This window comes from Lolium perenne, chromosome 2 (genome assembly GCF_019359855.2).
Source record: "Lolium perenne isolate Kyuss_39 chromosome 2, Kyuss_2.0, whole genome shotgun sequence".
NCBI lineage: Eukaryota > Viridiplantae > Streptophyta > Magnoliopsida > Poales > Poaceae > Lolium > Lolium perenne.
In genome coordinates this window covers 63,365,046-63,386,305 of record NC_067245.2, presented here as the reverse complement: position 1 = coordinate 63,386,305, position 21,260 = coordinate 63,365,046, and positions in this window count along the sequence as shown.

Below are 21,260 nucleotides of genomic sequence, written 5' to 3'. Positions count from 1 at the left end.
CGCGTCGGATAAAAAATGCGTTCCAGCTCGTTTCCCAAAGCCCATTTTTATCCGGCGCGCCCCGATACGGTGTCCAGCCCCGAGCCCGTCCCCGTCCCACCGGGGACGCACCGGGGACGCCGGACGCACCGAAAAGCGAGGCTTAGCGACGCGGGCCCGACCCGTCAGCGGCACAATAAATTTTAACCTAACCGTCGCCTACCTCGCGACGGAAGTTATTGGCGCGCAGCGACGGTTCCAACTATGTATTAGTTTATGGAAACCACGTACCCAATTATGTATTAGTTTGTGGAAATTGAAATAAAAATGCCAAAAAAGTATTTTAAATGTTTGGGGGAGGCATTTGGGGGACGTGGCTGGGGAGCGACGTCCCCCAAAGACGACACGAACAAAACACGTCCCCCAAACGCTCAATCCGGCGCGGTTTGGGGGACGCGGCTGGAGATGAGCATGTCACTCTCGTGCCGTTCAGAGGAGGAGGACGAAGCGTTATTCTATCTAGTGGGCTGGAAATTCTTTTCCCTGGTACGTTGGGCTTTTTCCCCCCTTGATCACTTTAGGCCTTTTCGCATTAATTAGCAATGAGGGGATTGAGTGGGTGTGGCCTGTCGAGGTAAATCAACACTTTGCATGGAGGATGTTATACACGCACATCACACATAGATATCAGTTTCAGAAATCACGCTAAGTAATCACTTTTTGAAGTGAAGGATTCTGTTTCTAGCATGAGAAAACGAGGGTCAACAAGGGCGTATGCTTGCTCTAAAATCCCTATATGATGATGTAGGTCCTCATACTTGGCTAGTAATGGCGTAAATTATTATCATTAGTGTCTTTTAAAATAAAATTATCATTATTTCAATCAAAAGATCATTATATTAACATATATATTATTGGCATACCATAATTTGTGACTTTATAAATCTACTTCCTTCGATTCATATTAAGTATCATTAATTTAGTATAAAGTTATGCTAAATCAGCGAGACGTAGAAACATTGGATTGGATTCTTTAAGACAACAAATATAAATTTAATATAAAATTTTCTTCTGTAGAATTTAAATGTTTATCATTATGATTTCATATGTATATATGTGTGTATAAATTATTCTTTGAGACTTCTAGGGCCCTATATTTTTGTTTCGCCCCAGGTCCATGAAATTTTAGGACCGGCCCTGCATATACCTAATTTATGTTGTTGATGTAGGTGATGTCGTCACTTAGATTTTTCGAGAATACATGTCGTCACTTAGATTTAAACGAACTTTTCATCTACAGTTGTTCATAAATTTGTTTAGACAGTACTGTACATTTTTTTACCTAATTAGGAATGTGTCACTTGTAGGTAATTATTTCGTGGTTAAATTTATGTATTCAGATAAGATTTGTAGCCTCATAGTTGATCTTTTCTTACTTTCAGGCGGGCAATCCCGAGCAAAGAAAAATAGTTGACGTAGTCACTATGCTTTGCGTAGACTCTCTACAAAGGCCCCAAGAACGAGTGTGCCTCGATGTTGGACAACCCGTTTGGAAGGCAAGCTCCTGGTTGATGTACTGTACCCTTTTTTCTCGAGGTAAGAGAAGGACGACAGGGTCTTGATCCAAGCACGGCCGCACTCCAGTGTGGACCGAGCGGGCAGAACAGAGAGAGATGATGAGAGATTGGGGTTGCGCTACTCCTATGTTGTTTGGGCGTGCTATTGCTATGTTTTGGTCCAAATTTTTGATACTCATTTTTGTAGAGGATATTAAGCTTTCTGTTGGCTGAAATTTTGTACAGGGACAAGTCTACGGCTCATGATGCATTCTGAAGATAGGTGCTGAGCGAACATATCAGACAAATCACCATGCAAGAGTAGGCCAAATTTTATGATGCAATAGTTGATTTGCAACCTACCAGTGTGCCTCCAGGTCTGTCAACCGACAAAAGGTCACCATGCAAGAGTAGGCCAAATTTTAGGATGCAATAGTTGATTTGGAACCTACGAGTGTGCTCCAGGTCTGTCAACTGAAAAAAACTATATAGTACCGAATTATTCAGACTTTTATGTAGCCTACGATCTCACAACACATATACATGTGATGTTTTCTTAGGCATGCTTGCTGAAATATCATTCCATCTATTTTTGTGGAGTTTATTTTGCATTTAGATACACTACACACCGTTTTAATATGTAAAATCAGTTAGCATACACCTTGCAAAACAAGAACACTCAGATATATGTATTTACTGGATTTACTACTTTGGTTTGGTTGCAACTGAGACTATATTTGGATCGCTAGCTAGAACAAATAACATGTTTTTATGCAATTTTCTGCTGTTACAGGATGTAAGACGGTCTACACCAGAATAGGTATGAGTACATAGTGGTCTATAATATCTTTTTCAGTTTTATTCCATTTGCGCTATGGTCAAAGTAAACCTAAAGTTGTAGTTCTATTGCATTTTGTTCACTAAATAATGTAGACATTCTGTTTGATTTTTTCAGCTAAGACATGTCCGACTTGGGAAATCTTGTGTATAAAAGGCAGATCCACTGAGATATGACTATCACCAGGTCATTATCTTAAATATATTTCCATGTGGTTAGCTTGAATAATTTTATTACCATTGCATATCATATCAAAATTCGGATGCCACTTGTCTTCATGTGCTTCAGTTTTTTGATTTATTTTTATATCCCTTTTTGGTAGGTAATCTGCTCTAATATTGTGTTTCTTCCTCCAATATAGATGTCAGTATGATTACAACATAGTGAATTTCATACCACTCTACAACTTGATAATTGCCAATTATCACTCAGTATGTCCCAACCTTAAATTTTTGCTTGCTCCATTTGTCACTTGGAAATGTTTGTAGATGAACTACCAAATATGAAAACTTGGACCTTAATGGCATTGTTGGTGTTGCAAAAACTTAAATGGTAATCCTTTGTTTGTTCCGTTGATTAAATTTGTGGTATCTTTATGAGTGATTTCTTGAATTTGCAGCAGACAATAATTACTATAGGCTCATATATCAAATTAAAATATTATTTTTAGAAGTTCAGCACAGTTTTGCAGAAAAAGGTAAAGTGAATAGGCGACATGTTTCTCCACGATTTCATTTTATTGTTGTTAGAACGTCACTGCAGTCTATGCCGTTCTGATAAGAGGAAGTTGCATTGGCACTCAAGAACATCAGTTGACCTGTAAGAGATCTCCAAAATCGTGGGAGGGGTATGATACGTTTTGAAATATTGTTGGATATATGAAGATTGGTCAGAGATTCTCCAAATTAATGTATGTTTCCTGGTTTAGATTATTTTACAAGATCCTAACATAGTCATTTACCCTTTTGTTAGCTAGAATTTTTTTTATTTCTTCCAGACACTATGCTTGTGTTCTTTTGGGTTTCTTGTAAGGTGAATGAGCTACATTGTTGTAGTTATCTCCTATTTAGGTCATATTCTCATACAAAATCTGAATACTTACCATTTCCAAAATACAAGGATGATTACGAGGTGACCAGAGGAATCAACTGTAACCAGTGGTATATTTTCCAGTGTTTTCATTCGAAAAATTGTTTAATGTAAATTTTGGATTGGCGGGTTAAATTACAATCATTGTAGTTTTTTACTTTCTCTCAATAGCAAAATCTTGACAATACATTGTGTTACTGCACACTTGATATACCTAGCAGGATATGCCCCAACTCTATTTCACAAGTTGTTGCCAGAGTTCTTTGAGTGCTTATCTGAATTGGGTCAAAGTCTGTTCAGAAAATAGTCATCCCTTTTTAACATAAAGATGTGTTAAATTCTAATGTTTGATAGAATCATTGTCACTGCCCAGGTGCTATTCACACATTCTGTATGAGACATAAGATGGATGAGGCGGTGGCATGGGACCGATCGGCGACGGCCGAACTGAAAGTGGTAGTAGCGGAGGCGATACACGGTGTTGTTCTGGTGAAGAGGTGGCCATCGAGTCCCACAACGCACCCCAGCCTTAAACTATAATCTTTCTTCCCTCTTTTCATTAGACTATTGTAATATAAAGTAGGAAACTTAGATTCCTGACTTCTTACTTGATCAAGGATTCAGGTTGCTTATAGATTTCCTGTTTAGTCATACTCGAAACTCACGTATGCTTTGCTTTGTTAGTGGTCACTCCTGGATTTCATAACCACTTATGTGTTCTGTACTTACTTTCTTCAGCTATAAAAGTTGAATCAGTTATGTATTAACTAGCTAAGTGCCCGCGATTCTCTCGTTTTTTCTTTTCCTCTTTAAGTTTCGCTTTCAACTACATCTATAAAAAGTTTTATGCAATAAAATATTAATCTGGCATATATATGGGTGTTAAAGAGAAGGGTGTATTTGCTTTCTCCTTCACTCCTCATGCTCTTCGTCTCTGCCTCTATGACTACTATGTTAAGTAACTTCACATGTCTCAGACTTTTGGTCTAGATTGTGGCACTATGCTTCAGCGTGGCACTATGTTTAGTAACCAAACAATCACTTAAGTATTACGTATTGCTCCCCTATTTTGTTTTGGACCCTTATAGCGTACAAATATGCCATTTTACACCCAAACTACTTTTGAAAGTTGCCAGGGAAGGTTGCATGTGGGCCCCAGCAACCCCCATGATTTTGTTTTTGATCCGCATCACCGTCCGCGTCCAAGAACTGATGGCCAAGGGAGTGTTGCAGTCGCGGAGCAGAACCACCTGGGCATGTTCGCCTGAGATGATGTTTGGAGAAAGTTTTGTATCCCTTCAACACTTGGTGCTCTCAGGCATGAAAACAAGAGGAATTGTTGCATGATCATGTTCGTGCTGCAGCGAAATGGAAATTCAGAAGGCTCTTTATACATGTACCTTATTACTTAAGCATGTGGAAATTTTTCTAATGAAAAGTATCGTATTTGATTTGTGTTACCATTATATGGAAGCATAGATATTTCTCTTACATGGTTAGGCTCTGTCACAAGGGTGATTCTGCTGAATGAGAACGATGAGTTGCAGAAGCACTGGAGATAAGCAATATCTCTATTTTTTTATTGGTCTGGAATTGTGGGGTGCATGTGTTGTATTTAGTTGTAGTTCATTCTGCTGTAATATGCACAACGGTTATTTCTAGAAGGTGATGCTTAGGTACTTTTAATTTGTTGAGACTATATGCGACAATTTCGTATTAGCAAATAACAATTGAATATGTCCATATATCCTTCATTACTGATATAGTGATATGTCATGGGCTATGAGAACAATTGTGGAGATTCGCTAGAGTGGGCAAAAACAGTGCGTAGTGGCTGAGGACACGTTGTTAGTGGGATGTTTGGCAGGCGGTCTAGGCACAATGTCGATACTCTGGTGAAAGAGGTGAAGTTGAGAGGCCGACGGAAAATGGAAAGGCATGGCAAATGCATGGCTTGTCATGCCTTTGCGGTTCTACGTTTTTAGAGAGAGGCATAAGGAGAGATAGTTTGAGTAATCAAAACTCAGCTTTTGTGGATGGTATGTTTGAAAATGTTCACCCAAACATTCACTTGTATCATGTATACTTTAGACCCCGTAGCAACGCACGGATTTGACTAGTACAACCTAAAAGGTATATCGCATATCTAGAAAAAATTGCCAAGAGGCAAAATTATAGCGCCCGTTAAATGGCGTTTACTCCAGGCAACAAGGATAGCAGCTCCACGAAAGAAAACGGAATACCAGCACCGCTCGGCTCCAGACTAGTTCAAATGCAAAGAATTTTCAGGAGACAGTGCGATTCGTACAATAGATAGACAATTAGTGAGGAAGGAGCTCACACCTCTTATTACAGGAAACATGGGAGCTTTCATGACAATCTTAACGGTTTTCTCAGCTTCAGCTTTCGGCCGTCCTTTTCTCTTCCAATAAGTTCCTTTGCACAACTAGTACCATCCCAAAAAAGGGAGAATTTATAATTTGCCACACATTAGTTCACACCTTTATAATTTGCCACACATTACTTAGACTTCTACAATTTGCCACACATTAGATTGTTTCCTTTCTATTTTGCCTTTTTCCTCCTTTTACGATATATTCTTTTCTTATAACTCCCAAATACGGTATGAGAATATGAGATACGGTACGTTGGTACCGCTTGGCCAAACTGAGAATGATCTGATTGATCGGAAAACAGAGGTTCGGGGAAAACAGATTAGGGCGGGAGCGCCGCCGCCGGACAACCACGGACGCAGCAGTAGCGTCGCCGCCGCTGGCCGCCGGACTATCACGGACGCAGAAGCAGCGCCGATGCCGCCCGCCAAACTACCACAGACGCAGTAGTAGCGTCGGGACTACCAAGGACACAGAAGCAGCGCCGCTGCCACCCGCCAAACTACCACGGACACATCCATGATCGGCGACGACGAACAGTAGCCACACTCGAGAGGGTGACACTAGGATCTGGTAGTTAGTATTTAGTAATGCAGTAATGATCTTAGAGATTGATTTAAGACTTTGAGTAGAATATACCTCCTGGATCCGGCGTGTGATGAATCCTGTCAATTCCATGTAATCCTTCAGATTTTCTGATATATGGATGTATGCCGTGATTTTTTTTTGATCTGACACAAGTAGTTCATCACCAGCAAGCATTTTGTGACATATTCAGTTGAACAAGCAAGAACAAGCAGTCCTGAAGGAGTCTCATCGCTGCATATTCAGTTGAAGTCATTGTTCGGCTTCAAGCTAGCACCACCACATTCAGTATCGGCACGGATGGATTGTACTTGGAGTCCGGCCTTGCAGTTGGTCCGGCCGATGTCGTCCTGTAGCCGTGTAGGGCAGGGATATTTCATCTGCCTCCACAAGGCTTCCGCCATTGGTCTGGTCGGTGTCGCCGGCGGGCGGCAGCTCTGCGCCTCCTCTGCCATCATGGTAGGTGTGTCGTTAGTGCTTGCCGCCGGGAGGATGGTCGGCGCTCCTGCTGCGTCCGTGGTGGTGGCCCGGCGGCCAGCGGCTGCGTTGCTGCTTCGCCCGTCGTGGTCCGGCAGGCGGCAGCGCTTCCGCCGCAGCACCTCTGGAACCTCTGATTTCCCGATCAACCAACATACAGTATATCATACCGTATTTAGGAGTTACTATAAGAAAAGAATATATCCGTAAAAGGAGGAAAAGGGCAAAATAGAAAGAAAACAATCTAATGTGTGGCAAATTGTAGAAGCCTAAGTAATGTGTGGCAAATTATAAAGGTGTGAACTAATGTGTGGCAAATTATAAATTTTTCCCAAAAAACAAGAGGCTTCCATGCCCAACACCTAGCACCAACATCCTATGCTCAATACGAGGAAGAGGAATGCCTATCGACGTCATGCATGTAATCGGCAACGTGGGATTGCCCATGGATCTCTCGCTACCGCACTTTCTTCTTCCTGGCATGCTATATATACCCAATAATGGGCAGCACTCCCTCCACACCACAAACATCTCATCATCCATAAACCCTTACTTCGTGAAAACGACATCGAGAACCCAGCAAAGATGGCGCAAAATATCAAGAATGCAACTGTAGCAGTAATCCTTATCGCCATCATGGTGGCTGCTACGTCGGCACCAACGACGACCGGAGTGAGATCAGGTGACATGCACCTTTTGCATGTCACCGTGTGACATGCGGCCTATGTGGTGACCCGGCATACCACTGCATGGTGTAGTATGCAAGTCTGATATAACACCAATGAAACACTGTTCCACTAGTATTATATCGCTCAGAGTGGTACAACAGAAACATATGCGGGTCCAAGGCATGTCTATAGAATTACATACAGACTCTTTACAAAAGATCCACATAGCCTCCTACTTTACAATGAGGTAAAACTGCAAATAAACTCCAGAAGAACGACTCGTAGTCTAGTCCTATCACGAACTCTATTGGTAGAGTATTTCACTAACTACAGAGGCTAAGAATAGACTCTAGCTAAATAGGAGCTAGGTTTAGGAAGCTAGTTCCCTTCTATGGCTAAACTAGGTTTTCTCCTTGTTGGATGTGGTATCTGACTCCTCTGACAGGGTCCTGTCTCTTGAAGTTGTTGTTGACTCCTCAACCTTTGAGTTGCACTGTAGATTCTCCTCCGATGCCTCCATACCTAAGCAGGGGATTTAAGAGTGGGATGAGTACGAGCGTACTCAACAAGTTCATTATAGGAAAGAGGTGTTTAATGCACTAGCTACGGCATTAGACCAGAAAGTCTAATACCAATGCAGATTTTCATAACCATTTCTTCAAAAGGTTGCTTTTATTCAGAAGAACTATGTCCGTCAGCCTTCACCGGTTTACTAGAACTTCATGGAGCTCCTTTCCGGCCGCGTTCGCAGTTCCATATCCCGGAACAGGGAGTGACAGGTCACGGTTCTTTACACTCTGCAGAGGTGTGTTGCTTTACCCATAAGAGATCTTAACCTTGGTGCCAACCGGGCGTACTCCCCGTCCACACTTCCTTTGGTGTGAGGCCCGGTATAAGGTCTAGCCAATCATGTTCCTCCGCTACCTCGAACACCCACCCTTTGTTGCATGCGCCGACCCTGGGTCCACGTCGGTCCCATTATTCCCGTAATTTCAGGGTGGACCCCGACCACGACAACGATCTTTGGGCTCTACCATACACTCCTACGCCGGTGGCTGCAACCCATCATAGACCGCAATACCGTGGGGATTTAAGGCTTCCCCAGCCTACCGCTTGTTCTTCGAACGACAAGTGTCTACGGACTGTGCCGTGGGGACTTAAGGCTTCCCCAGCCTACCGCTTGCCGCCGACAGATACAAGTGTCTACGGTAAAGCGCATCCGTTGATGAACGAGAGGTGGAAACACTTTTGACTACTCCGTCCCACTCCGGATCTTATGGTTAACACGGGTATTACGGCACAAGAATCACTGGCGACATTTGTTGTTTAATCCTAGATGGATATAAACCCGTGCAATGGAACCTCCACCATATCAACACAATCCATGGTTCCATTGCCCACCACATAGTCATATTCATAGTTATGAAAGTAGTGGTTTTGGTTTTTATGCAATAGTGATAACCATAGTACTTTGCAAGTAATTTGATAGAAATAATCAAAGGACATGAGCAAGTGATGAACTTGCCTTTCTTGACTGCAAGATTATGCAGGCAAGGTCTTCGTTACGCAATAACTCCAAATTCTGCAATAGCATCATCGTCCGGTAAGGACGATGTTTAAAAGATTGGCAAGGATGCAATAATGCATAAGTATGAGATGCAATCGCTCTAAGCGTGACCTAACCCCGATGATTTGGAATCATTGAGTTGTAATGATTGGTTCAGGGTGTGTTGCACTTTTAGAGTGATTCACATACAAGGTTCTTATTCAGGTGTGATTACTTGGTATTATAAACATGAGCTGCAATATATCATAGCAATAACATTAATAGTACACAACCATAAGATTTGGTGTAATCCTAACATGTAATGAATAGTGGTTGGTTTTAGCACTATATGTCATGGTTAATGATTGATTATCATATATACTTTAAAAGAATAACTTTTGAAGAACATGTTCTAGAATAAAGAACAAGTATAATAATCAGGTTTGTGGGGTTCTATGGTTTTCTATGGTTCTAATTGGTTTCTGGAGTAAGTAGTAGATGGATCACAACCTAGTTGGATTCATCAACACAGAGGGCTTGTAAGGTTGAGTTAAGCCTGGCATTCTAAGCAATTATTTATACAAGATTGTTGTCAAGGTTGGTTTATCTTGCTAGTGATAGCTGGCTAGGGTTTATAGGTAATTATAAGCAGGTTTGAGGATGATTCTTTATTTACTTCAAAAGAATAACTTTTGAAGAACATACTTCTTAAATAATAAGAAGTATATCAATTAGGGTTGAGGTGGTTTAGGTTGTACTATTGGTTCTATTAAGTAAGGAATAATTGGCTCCTGAATAGGATGGTTGATAAGTATCTTACACTAGTAGGGTTTAGTGGAACAGGGTTATGTAATGTGAAATAGTAGGTATGGTTGCTATTAGGGTTCATCACAATGGTGTGATGCTAAATAGGGATAAACAAGGATGATGGCTTTGGTAATAGGATCTAGGGTTTACACTTGGTTGACCCTACTGGATTATTTAGGTCTGATGATGATGAACACATGGAATACCCCTATATTAGTGATAGGTCTGCTACATTTTATGTGACCAAGACAGGTATTTATTTGCTACTAGGGTTCTTTGCTTTGAAAGAATGTACCATGATCACATGTTCTAACCTAGGGTTTAGGTTAGAAGCAATTTAGGGTCCACATGATTTAATGGAGCTAGAGTTCCTAGTGGCATTAGGATTTTAGAGTTGAAAACAATTTAGGGTTTTCACATAAAATAATAGGGTTAAGGTCTTTACACATATTAGAACTAGGTTCCCAAGTTGTGATACAATTATTAAAGTATTGATTGATAAGAGAGTTGGAATTATTAATAACCTTGAAATAGAAATAATAGTGGATCTAACATTATATTATTTTAACAGACTTAATAAAATATTGATAATTACTATTAGGGTTTAGGGTTTTAATTAATAGTTGAAGTAATGATTAATTAGGATTCTTATATGATTAAACATAACCATATGGAACAATTGTGGTATTTTAATACAAAGTAATATTTAATATTTTCTTGAGGTGAAACATAGAAACCAGAAAATTATATTTTTAGTTTTTAGGTCTTAATGGCTTAAGATTAAAATTGGTCTTCTAAAATTTAGAGAAAAATTCACATTATGGTTCTTTTGATTTTAGAGTATTTGTCTTTCTATTATTTTTATTATAAAGGTCATTTGCTGATACTCATTTTTGTTTGTTAATTAATTAATTCTTTTAATGATAAAATTTCTAGGAAAAAGAAAAAAAATAGACCAAATGGCCTGTTGGATTGGCCCAATGGTCTAGTCAAACAGGCCCGGCCCTATAGCCTGAGTCAGTTGGGTCGAACCCACTCCGACCCCCACTCTCCTTCTCTTACCGCACTTGCACGCGAGGTCAACCTCGCTTATTCCCCTCCTGGCGATGACGCCGATGCCGTTCCGGCCGTCATCGCCGCCACCGCTTGTCGACTCCGGCGCCGCCACTCGCCCATGGGGCTCCGCTGTCCTCTCCTCGCTCTCCTCCACCAACACTCTCCTCTCCTAGATATTCCTGTCGCCAGAACTCACCCCAAAGACTCCGTCGCGTCGCCACTGTAGTCTGCCCGCTTCCGGCCCTCTCAAGCTCCGGCGAGTTGGGGTTCTTGCTTCCCCCGACGAGCTCTACCACTCCCCTCTGTCGATCTAAACTTTGTGGTCGCTAGCGGTCGGCCCCGACCCCGGAACCCTAGCTTCTTATTTGTGTTGGTTACGCCGCCGCCGGCCTCGGCGAGCACCGGCGTCTGCCGTCGCGTCGCTCCTCTGGCTGCTCCCATGCCTCGGTCTGCACCTCCTCGACGACACTCCCACGCTCCTAGTCGTCTTCGTCGACAACTACGACTTCCCTCTCGGCACCGGCGGGACGGCCAGTGAAGTGCAACCCCGGTGTCTTCCGATTCACGGCCCTGTGTCATGATTGCGGTCGTGGTGCTGGCGCTGTGTTGATGTTACGGCGGTGAGCTGTGGTTTGATGGGGTACTGCTGATGTGCTCGTGGTGGTGCGATGCTTGGACATGCTGCCGCCCTCTACCTCGACGCCGGCGGGATGGTGCTGTGACGCAACCCTGGCATCGACTACATCATCTACTACCCCTACTGCAATGTGAGCTAACTCCTCTCTCCTCTCTATACTGTCCATGACCATGAATTGGAAATCATGTGCTTTACTTGGTGCTGATTTACGGTGCTGCAATGAATCTGCTGCTGACTGTTGTATCTCATATGGGATGATTTAATTATCCAAATGCACATATGGTTTCAGTTACACTGTTGCTGATGAAAAATGAATATGCACTACTCTATACCCAAGTATTTCAGTTATACTCTATTTATCTATGCACATGCCTCGGCTTGAGATCTTATTATGATAGAGTGGTGCTGTATTTCAATGAAGACATCAAGATACAAGTACTGTTGGTAGTGGTGGTATCTCACTTTGGATGATCTAATCATCCAGAGATAGTATGGCTTTTTGTGAGGATGAAATAGCTTTTATCTACTGCATGTATGTTGTATTGTTAACTGAAGAAGTTCAGTTCTACTACTGTTAAATCCATGTTGAGCTCAAATATGCTATAAAAGCAAGTCATGGTTGGTACTTGTGTTGCTTGGCAATAACATGATGCTTGTTGGCTGGTGGCATATAAATGGTTAATTTGATTATGGCTCTTCTTGGAGATTACTTGGTTGGCCTCGGAGCATTTCCTGGACCCCAAGCAATTCTCTGAAGCTTGTTAAATGATGGCTGCTTGAATAAGATCTAGTTGCTGGTTAGCAACTAAGAGATGATTTTGGTATTGTTGGATTTTACTGGTGGATCTTGCTGTCCCCTTTTCCTAGCCATGACTGATAAGAACAGATTTATACTTGCTTTTTGGCCTAGCCAGTGATGCAAAGGCTGAGGCAAAAATACTGGATAAGAACAGATGCTTTTATGTGGCTTTTTATTTCTCAGTGATGATATTGGCATAGCACTTCTATGCCAATCTGAGAGAAATCCATCTCTCCATCCTCTTAGGTAAAAACCTAGTCGAAGGATAGCGAGATGGTTTATTTTGGATACTCCCCTAATCCCCCTGGTGTGACTATGCCAACTAAGAACACATGATATGCAGATTTGTTGCCTAATAACCTGCAGCTGTAGAACATCTTGATCTTCTGGTCTATTGATCAACCTGCTTCTTGTGGATGGCCTCCTCCTCCTCCTAGCTTCTTGATCTGCTTCCTCCTATTCTGGTTCCTAAGTTCTATTTATTGTTCTTCTTTGAGCTGATGGAGAATAAAAGGAATTCTTGCTGTTCTATATCTGCTGATGCCATTCCATTGCGGTTAAGATCAAATAGTTTGGCTGGCTGTGGCTGTGTTGTTTATATAGTGCGGGGATGTTGGTTGTGGGAGTGACAACACACATGTGCATGGTTGTGTGAGCTGCTTTCAGGTGGCCCCTCTCTCCATGTGTAGGTAGTCAAATTGGCTTTCCTTGCCTCATGTGCAAGTCATTGCTCAACCTTGTACTTATCCTATTCGGTCTATCTTTGGTACTGTTAAATGAAAATACTCCTGTTGGCTGCGGTTTCTATATGGCTTTAGTTAATGGCCATTTTACTTAACTAAGTGTGGATTTAAATTCAATCCTGCTTATGTACAGGTGGTTATTAACTAATGGCTTAGGATCATACTGACTTTTCCATGTCAGTAATGACCCATTAAAACAACTTTGTGGTGCCTCACAGATTCTAGCTAGATTAGAGGGAAAATATATTTGCCTATATTTAGTGGAGCATCATGTGTTGCCTTGTCCCTCAGAGATGGATCATCTAATGATGCCTTGCGTCCCTGGTTACCTTCTTGATCACTGGTTTTCGATGATAATGCCTCGTTGATGCCGAATTCTGATTTACTCCCTCTAATCACCATTTGGGAATTAGGACAAGTTCCTAATTCCCATTTAGCTAGTTTCCAATATTAACATTGCCTCACCAAAAGTGAGGCAAACATTTTAACATTAACACAAACAATTCCTTTCTGTCTTTGTTATTGGTTTTGCAGGTACACAAGAATAAGAAGATGTGGGATAGTTTAGGTTTTCTTGTTATTTCTTTGTACTCTTCTTTTTCTTTTGTAACTTGTAAATAATTGTATTGTAATAAGTTTTAAATTGCTTATTTGTTATGAATTCTCAATTGTGTTTGCTCTTACTTTTTGTATTGAAATACTTGTTTAAATTTTCATAAATTTTGTCATAATACTTATGTGAATTATTATTTATAATATCCGATCCTCATTACTAATTAATTTTACTTTGTATTTTATACAATAGTTTAGATTTCAAATTCTTATTTGAATGTCTGTCTTTCATATTTGAACTTGAATTCAAATTGTTTCCCCCCAAAACACATGAATTCACAAAGGTCATGTCGAAATTTGTCGCACTCACATCGATGTCTAACTCAATTCTACCGATGCAAGAGAAACCTCGATCACTTTGATAGTTTTAAACGAAAGCGCGAAAATTCCCCGGATTTTCTATGCATGAATGCAATGCACACAACTGTTTCCTCTATTTTTGTAACCCCATTACCTGGGATATTACAGTCTCTACCCCTTAAACTAAACTTCGTCCTCGAAGTTTGATCTCTCTCATGTTTCGGAGTGTGGATCTGACTTGTGCAGACTACAAATTTTTTTCTCAAACTCCTTGGTGATCTCACTGGATATAATTGAATATATCCCTTGTCCAGATTCTTCCTGGAATCCATTAGGGTTTGTCTCTGAACCATGGTTCTTTCTTTTATTCTTTGATTTCTTTCAACTCTATAAGCTTGTTTCCTTTCTCATTGAAGAATCAATGATAGGACTTCTTCTGGTGCTGCTAGTCTTAACTGAAGACTGATTTGATAGTACACTCCTAATTGATAAATAGGTCTTTGTTTTCCCTTACTACCAAAACTGCAATAATGGTGCTAAGTAAGGTACTTAACATGGAAATGATCATGATGGTTTATTCCTCTAAGAATGGAGTAGACTCATTTAGTCCATCCAATCGTGGTTTATAATTGATACCTATAACTATTTTGGGTTATTTAGGTTCCATGAAAGGAATCTTTCAAATAGACTTTAGTTTTGGTATGGTCAATCTACTTCAGTCTTTGGCCATCTTGGGCTTTATTGGTCTATGGCATTTCCTTCGTCCAACTTCATTATACTTAGCTTACTTGAGCTTCCGTACTTCTGAGTAAATTTTACTCACTTTCTCAAGTTATAGTCCACTTCTTACTTCCTCGAGGTATGAACCTCGGCTTCTGGTCTGACATCATTCTGAAAGTAGTGTTCAAAAATCTTATGAAAATAAGATAAACTTCCTCTCAGTTCAGACCTTCGTCATCTATCTTGCTCAAAATATTGAGTTTTTTGTACTTCCAACTCAATCTTTACTCTACCCCTTAGAGTTTTCTTATGGTCTTCAACTCCTTTTCTTCCCAACTATTGGACTTATGGTTAGAATATTGGTCTAGGTGTAGCTTATGGTTTGTATTTCTTCTTAGGTCTCATGAATAATGTTTGGGGTGTATCCACTCAATTGTGGACATCCAAGGTGAATCCTTCGACTGAATGATTATAGATCATAGTTATTTGGCTAACAAAGTTTTTATTTGTTCACAATTTCTTGGTACAAATAACGCAAATGGTGGACTACTTGATACCAATTGTAGCTATTTGTTATCTAAAAAAAATGGATTCTATTATAGGTTCTGATCAACTGGACGAGACATCATCTACTTTATCTCGCAGTATTGATCCTATACCAATTGTGGTCTTCTGATACCAACTGTGGTCTTCTTATGTCTTCTATGGTTTCATAGGTCCTCTTCCTTTCATAGAGGGTTGATTGTTGCAAGAAAACCACTAACTGACACTATGAATATAGTATCCTAAGTGATTTCCCATGCATTCCCTCTTCTATGTGGACTATGGATCTGCTTCAGCTTCACCATAATCACCAGATTTCTCACCCTCATGCTTCTTATGTACTAAAGTACTCCTCTGATGAGGTAAAGCATGAGTTTTTGATTGACACTTACTTCAGAATATTGTGGTTGCTTCCCACAATTTTGCTTCCTTCTTCTGATGAACCTTCATCTTGTCTTCAGAATCTTCAGAATACGTCACTTCCTCACACAAATACTATTACCCTCTAGATCTATAGCATCAAGTAAGGACTTGATATTGCAACATGCATTTGCATACCAAAGTCAAACTTCCTGTATGGATCTAGTCAAACAATGAAAATCCAATAAAATCCAAGAAGATTCAGCTTTGTGTTTATAGTACACACCATCATAAGCCTGAATATAATAGTTGAGTAGGACATCTCTAAACATCAGGCTCTGATGTGTAGTATATAACACCACATAAGGTAGGTTTATATCGTGATACTTAGCACGATTATATGGGATTCTACTATTTGTCTCAACATTTACCTTAATTGCACATTTGCAATGAGATAAACTTGAAACAAAGTGGTCTAGAATAGTTGTGGTTGACCTAAAGTTCTTTGGAAGAATCAAATTAGCTTCCATTTTGTTGAGGACTACTTCACATGATATATCTAAGTTCTAACTTTGCTACTCTGAATACATATCTATTAAGATATATTTCCTATATTTCCAAGTGTTTCTATCATAAAACTATGGTCATGAGGTGCTTGGCACACTTCCCATTGTTTTTGAACACAAATCTTGCACTATTGTTTACCACTTGGCTTCTTATCATACTCCTCCTAAATATTTTTGATGTTCTAATCCCTCACATGACGAATCTCAAGTGAATCATATGTGATTTCTCTCACTACTATGTAAGTAGACATATTTCATTTCTTTTATCTCTTCCTTACCTACCATGATTGACTCATCTGTAGGATAACGTTGCATAGAAAACAAAAATTTTCCTACCGCGAACACGCAATCCAAGCCAAGATGCAATCTAGAAGACGGTAGCAACGAGGGGGTATCGAGTCTCACCCTTGAAGAGATTCCAAAGCCTACAAGAGGAGGCTCTTGTTGCTGCGGTAGACGATCACTTGCCGCTTGCAAAAGCGCGTAGAAGATCTTGATCACGATCGGTTCCGGCGCCACGAACGGGCAGCACCTCCGTACTCGGTCACACGTTCGGTTGTTGATGAAGACGACGTCCACCTCCCCGTTCCAGCGGGCAGCGGAAGTAGTAGCTCCTCTTGAATCCGACAGCACGACGGCGTGGTGTCGGTGGCGGTGTAGAAGTCCGGCGGAGCTTCGCTAAGCTATGCGGGCAATATGGAGTGGAGGAGCAAAGCTAGGGTTTGGGAGGGGGTGGCCGGCCACTCAAGGGGGGCGGCCAAGCTATGGTCTTAGGGTGGCCGGCCCCCTCCCTTGGCCCCTCATTATATAGGTGGATCCCAAGTGTTGGTGTCCAAGTCTTCGAATAAGACCCGAAACCAAAACCTTCCATAGGAGGGGGAAACCTAGCCCAACTAGGACTCCCACCCAAAGGTGGGATTCCCACCTCCCATGTGGGGGGTGGCCGGCCCCCTATGGTGGAGTCCACTTGGGACTCCACCCCCACTAGGGCTGGCCGGCCATGGAGGTGGAGTCCCTTGTGGACTCCACCTTCCTTGGTGGTTTCTTCCGGACTTTTCTAGAACCTTCTAGAACCTTCCATAGAACCTTCCGCGACATTTTATTTCACATAAAATGACATCCTATATATGAATCTTATTCTCCGGACCATTCCGGAACTCCTCGTGATGTCCGGGATCTCATCCGGGACTCCGAACAAATATTCGAACTCCATTCCATAATTCAAGTACTACCATTTCAACATCCAACTTTAAGTGTGTCACCCTACGGTTCGAGAACTATGCGGACATGGTTGAGTACTCACTCCGACCAATAACCAATAGCGGGATCTGGAGATCCATAATGGCTCCCACATATTCAACGATGACTTTAGTGATCGAATGAACCATACACATATATTACCAATTCCCTTTGTCTCGCGATATTTTACTTGTCCGAGGTTTGATCTTCGGTATCACTCTATACCTTGTTCAACCTCGTCTCTGACAAGTACTCTTTACTCGCACCGTGGTATGTGGTCTCTTATGACCTCACTCATATGCTTGCAAGACAATAGACGCCATTCCACCGAGAGGGCCCAGAGTATATCTATCCGTCATCGGGATGGACAAATCCCACTGTTGATCCATATGCCTCAACTCATACTTTCCGGATACTTAATCCCACCTTTATAGCCACCCATTTACGCAGTGGTGTTTGGTGTAATCAAAGTACCTTTCCGGTATAAGTGATTTACATGATCTCATGGTCATAAGGACTAGGTAACTATGTATCGAAAGCTTATAGCAAATAACTTAATGACGAGATCTTATGCTACGCTTAATTGGGTGTGTCCATTATATCATTCACACAATGACATAACCTTGTTATTAATAACATCCAATGTTCATGATTATGAAACTAATCATCTATTAATCAACAAGCTAGTTTAAGAGGCATACTAGGGACTTCTTTGTTTGTCTACATATCACACATGTACTAATGTTTCGGTTAATACAATTCTAGCATGATATATAAACATTTATCATAAACATAAAGATATAAATAATAACCACTTTATTATTGCCTCTAGGGCATATCTCCTTCAGTCTCCCACTTGCACTAGAGTCAATAATCTAGATTACATTGTAATATACCTAACACCCATGGCATTCTGGTGTTGGTCATGCTTTGCCCTAGGGAGAGCTTTAGTCAACGGATCTGCTACATTCAGATCCGTGTGTACTTTGCAAATCTTTACTTCTCCATCTTCGATGTACTCGCGAATCGAGTGGTAACGCAGCTTGATATGCTTCAGCCTCTTGTGTGACCTTGGCTCTTGTGCATTGGCGATGGCACCCATGTTATCACAGTAAATGATTAATGGGTCCAATGCACTAGGAACCACACCGAGCTCTACAATGAACCTCTTCATCCATACCGCTTCTGATGAAGCCTCTGAAGCCGCTATGTACTCTGATTCTGTTGAAGACTTCGCCACCGTGCACTGCTTCGAGCTTGCCCACCATCGCAGCACCATTCAATATAAACACGTACCCAGATTGTGACTTAGAGTCATCGGGATCGGTGTTCCAACTTGCATCGGTGTAACCGTTTACAACGAGCTCTTGGTCACCTCCATAACAAAGAAACATATCCTTAGTTCTTTTCAAGTACTTCAGATATTCTTGACCGCTGTCCAGTGTTCCATTCTGGATCACTTTGATATCTGCTAGTCAAACTAACGGCATGTGCTATATCCGGTCTAGTACATAGCATGGCATACATGATAGATCCTACTGCCGAGGCATAGGGGATGTTACACATCCTTTCTCTTTCTTCTGCCGTAGCCGGTCCTTGAGTTTTACTCAATACCTTGCCTGGTAACATAGGTAAGAACCCTTTCTTACTTTCGTCCATTCTAAACTTCTTTAGAATCTTGTCCAGATATGTACTCTGTGATAGCCCTATTAGGCGTCTTGATCTATCTCTATAAATCTTGATGCCTAATATATACGATGCTTCACCAAGGTCTTTCATTGAAAAACTATTATTCAAATAACCCTTAACACTGCTTAATAGTTCTATATCATTCCCGATCAATAATATGTCATCTACATATAATATCGGGAATGCTACAGAGCTCCCACTCACTTTCTTGTAAATACAGGCCTCTCCATGACCTTGTATAAACCCGAAGTCTTTGATCACCTTATCAAAGCGTCGGTTCCAACTTCTTGATGCTTGCTTCAGTCCATAGATTGAACGCTGAAGTTTGCATACTTTGTCGACATTTTTAGGATCGACAAAACCTTTGGGTTGTATCATATACAACTCTTCCTCAATGTCTCCATTAAGGAACGCCGTTTTGACATCCATCTCGCCAAATCTCATAATCGAAAAATGCAGCTATTGCTAACAAAATCCTCACAGATTTTAGCTTCGCTACAGGTGAGAAAGTCTCATCGTAGTCAACTCCTTGAATTTGTCGGAAACCCTTTGCGACAAGTCGAGCTTTATAGACAGTAATATTACCATCAGCATCTGTTTTTCTCTTGAAGATCCATTTATTCTCGACAGCCTTTCGGCTATCAGGTAAGTCTACCAAAGTCCATACTTTGTTATCATACATGGATCCCATTTCGGATTTCATGGCTTCTTGCCATTTGTTGGAATATGGGCTCATCATCGCTTCTTCATACGTCGCAGGGTCCTCATCATTGTTATCTACAATCATGACATTTAGACAAGGATCATACCAATCAGGAGTGGCACGTTCCTCGTCGATCTGCGAGGTTCAGTAGTTTCCTCGTTCGAAGTTTCATGATCATTATCATTAGCTTCCTCTGTTGCGGTGTAGGCGGTATAGGTACAACTTCCGATGCTGCGCTACTCTGATCAACGAGTATAGATTCATCAATCTCATCGAAGTTCTACTTTTCTTCCAGTCACTTCTTTAGTGAGAAATTCTTTCTCAAGAAAGGTTCCGTTCTTAGCAACAAAGATTTTGCCTTCGGATCTGTGATAGAAAGTGTACCCTATAGTTTCCTTAGGGTAACCTATGAAGACGCATTTCTCCGCTTTGGGTTCTAGCTTGTCCGGTTGTAACTTCTTTACATAGGCTTCGCAACCCCAAACTTTCAGAACGACAGCTTAGGTTTCTTATTAAACCATAATTCATACGGTGTCGTTTCTACGGATTTTGATGGTGCTCTATTTAAAGTGAATGCGGCTGTCTCTAATGCATAACTCCAAAATGATAACGGCAAATCGATAAGAGACATCATACTACGAACCATATCTAAGAGAGTTCGATTACGACGTTCGGACACACCGTTTCGTTGAGGTGTTCCCGGCGGTGTCAATTGTGAAAGTATTCCGCATTTCTTTAAATGCATGCCAAACTCATAACTCAGATATTCACCTCCACGATCAGATCGTAGAAATTTGATCTTCTTGTTACGTTGATTTTCTACTTCACTTTGAAATTCCTTAAACTTCTCGAAAGTTTCGGATTTATGTTTCATGAAATAGATATACCCATATCTACTCAGATCATCTGTGAAGGTTAGAACATAACGATAACCACCGCGCGATGCTACGCTCATTGGTCCACATACATCTGTATGTATGATTTCCAATAAGTCGATGGCTCGCTCCATCATACCAGAAAATGGAGTCTTTGTCATTTTTCCCATTAGACATGCTTCGCATCTATCAAGTGACTCAAAGTCAAGTGATTCAAGTAATCCATCAGTATGGAGTTTCTTCATGCGTTTCACTCCAATATGACCAAGACGACAGTGCCACATATAAGTAGAATTATCATTAAGTTTAATTCGCTTAGCATCAATGTTATGTATATGCGTATCACTACTATCGAGATCTAATAGAAATAAGCCATTCTTTTGTGGTGCTCGACCATAAAAGATATTATTCATAAAAATAGAACAACCATTATTCTCAGACTTGAATGAATAACCGTCTTGCATTAAACAAGATCCAGAT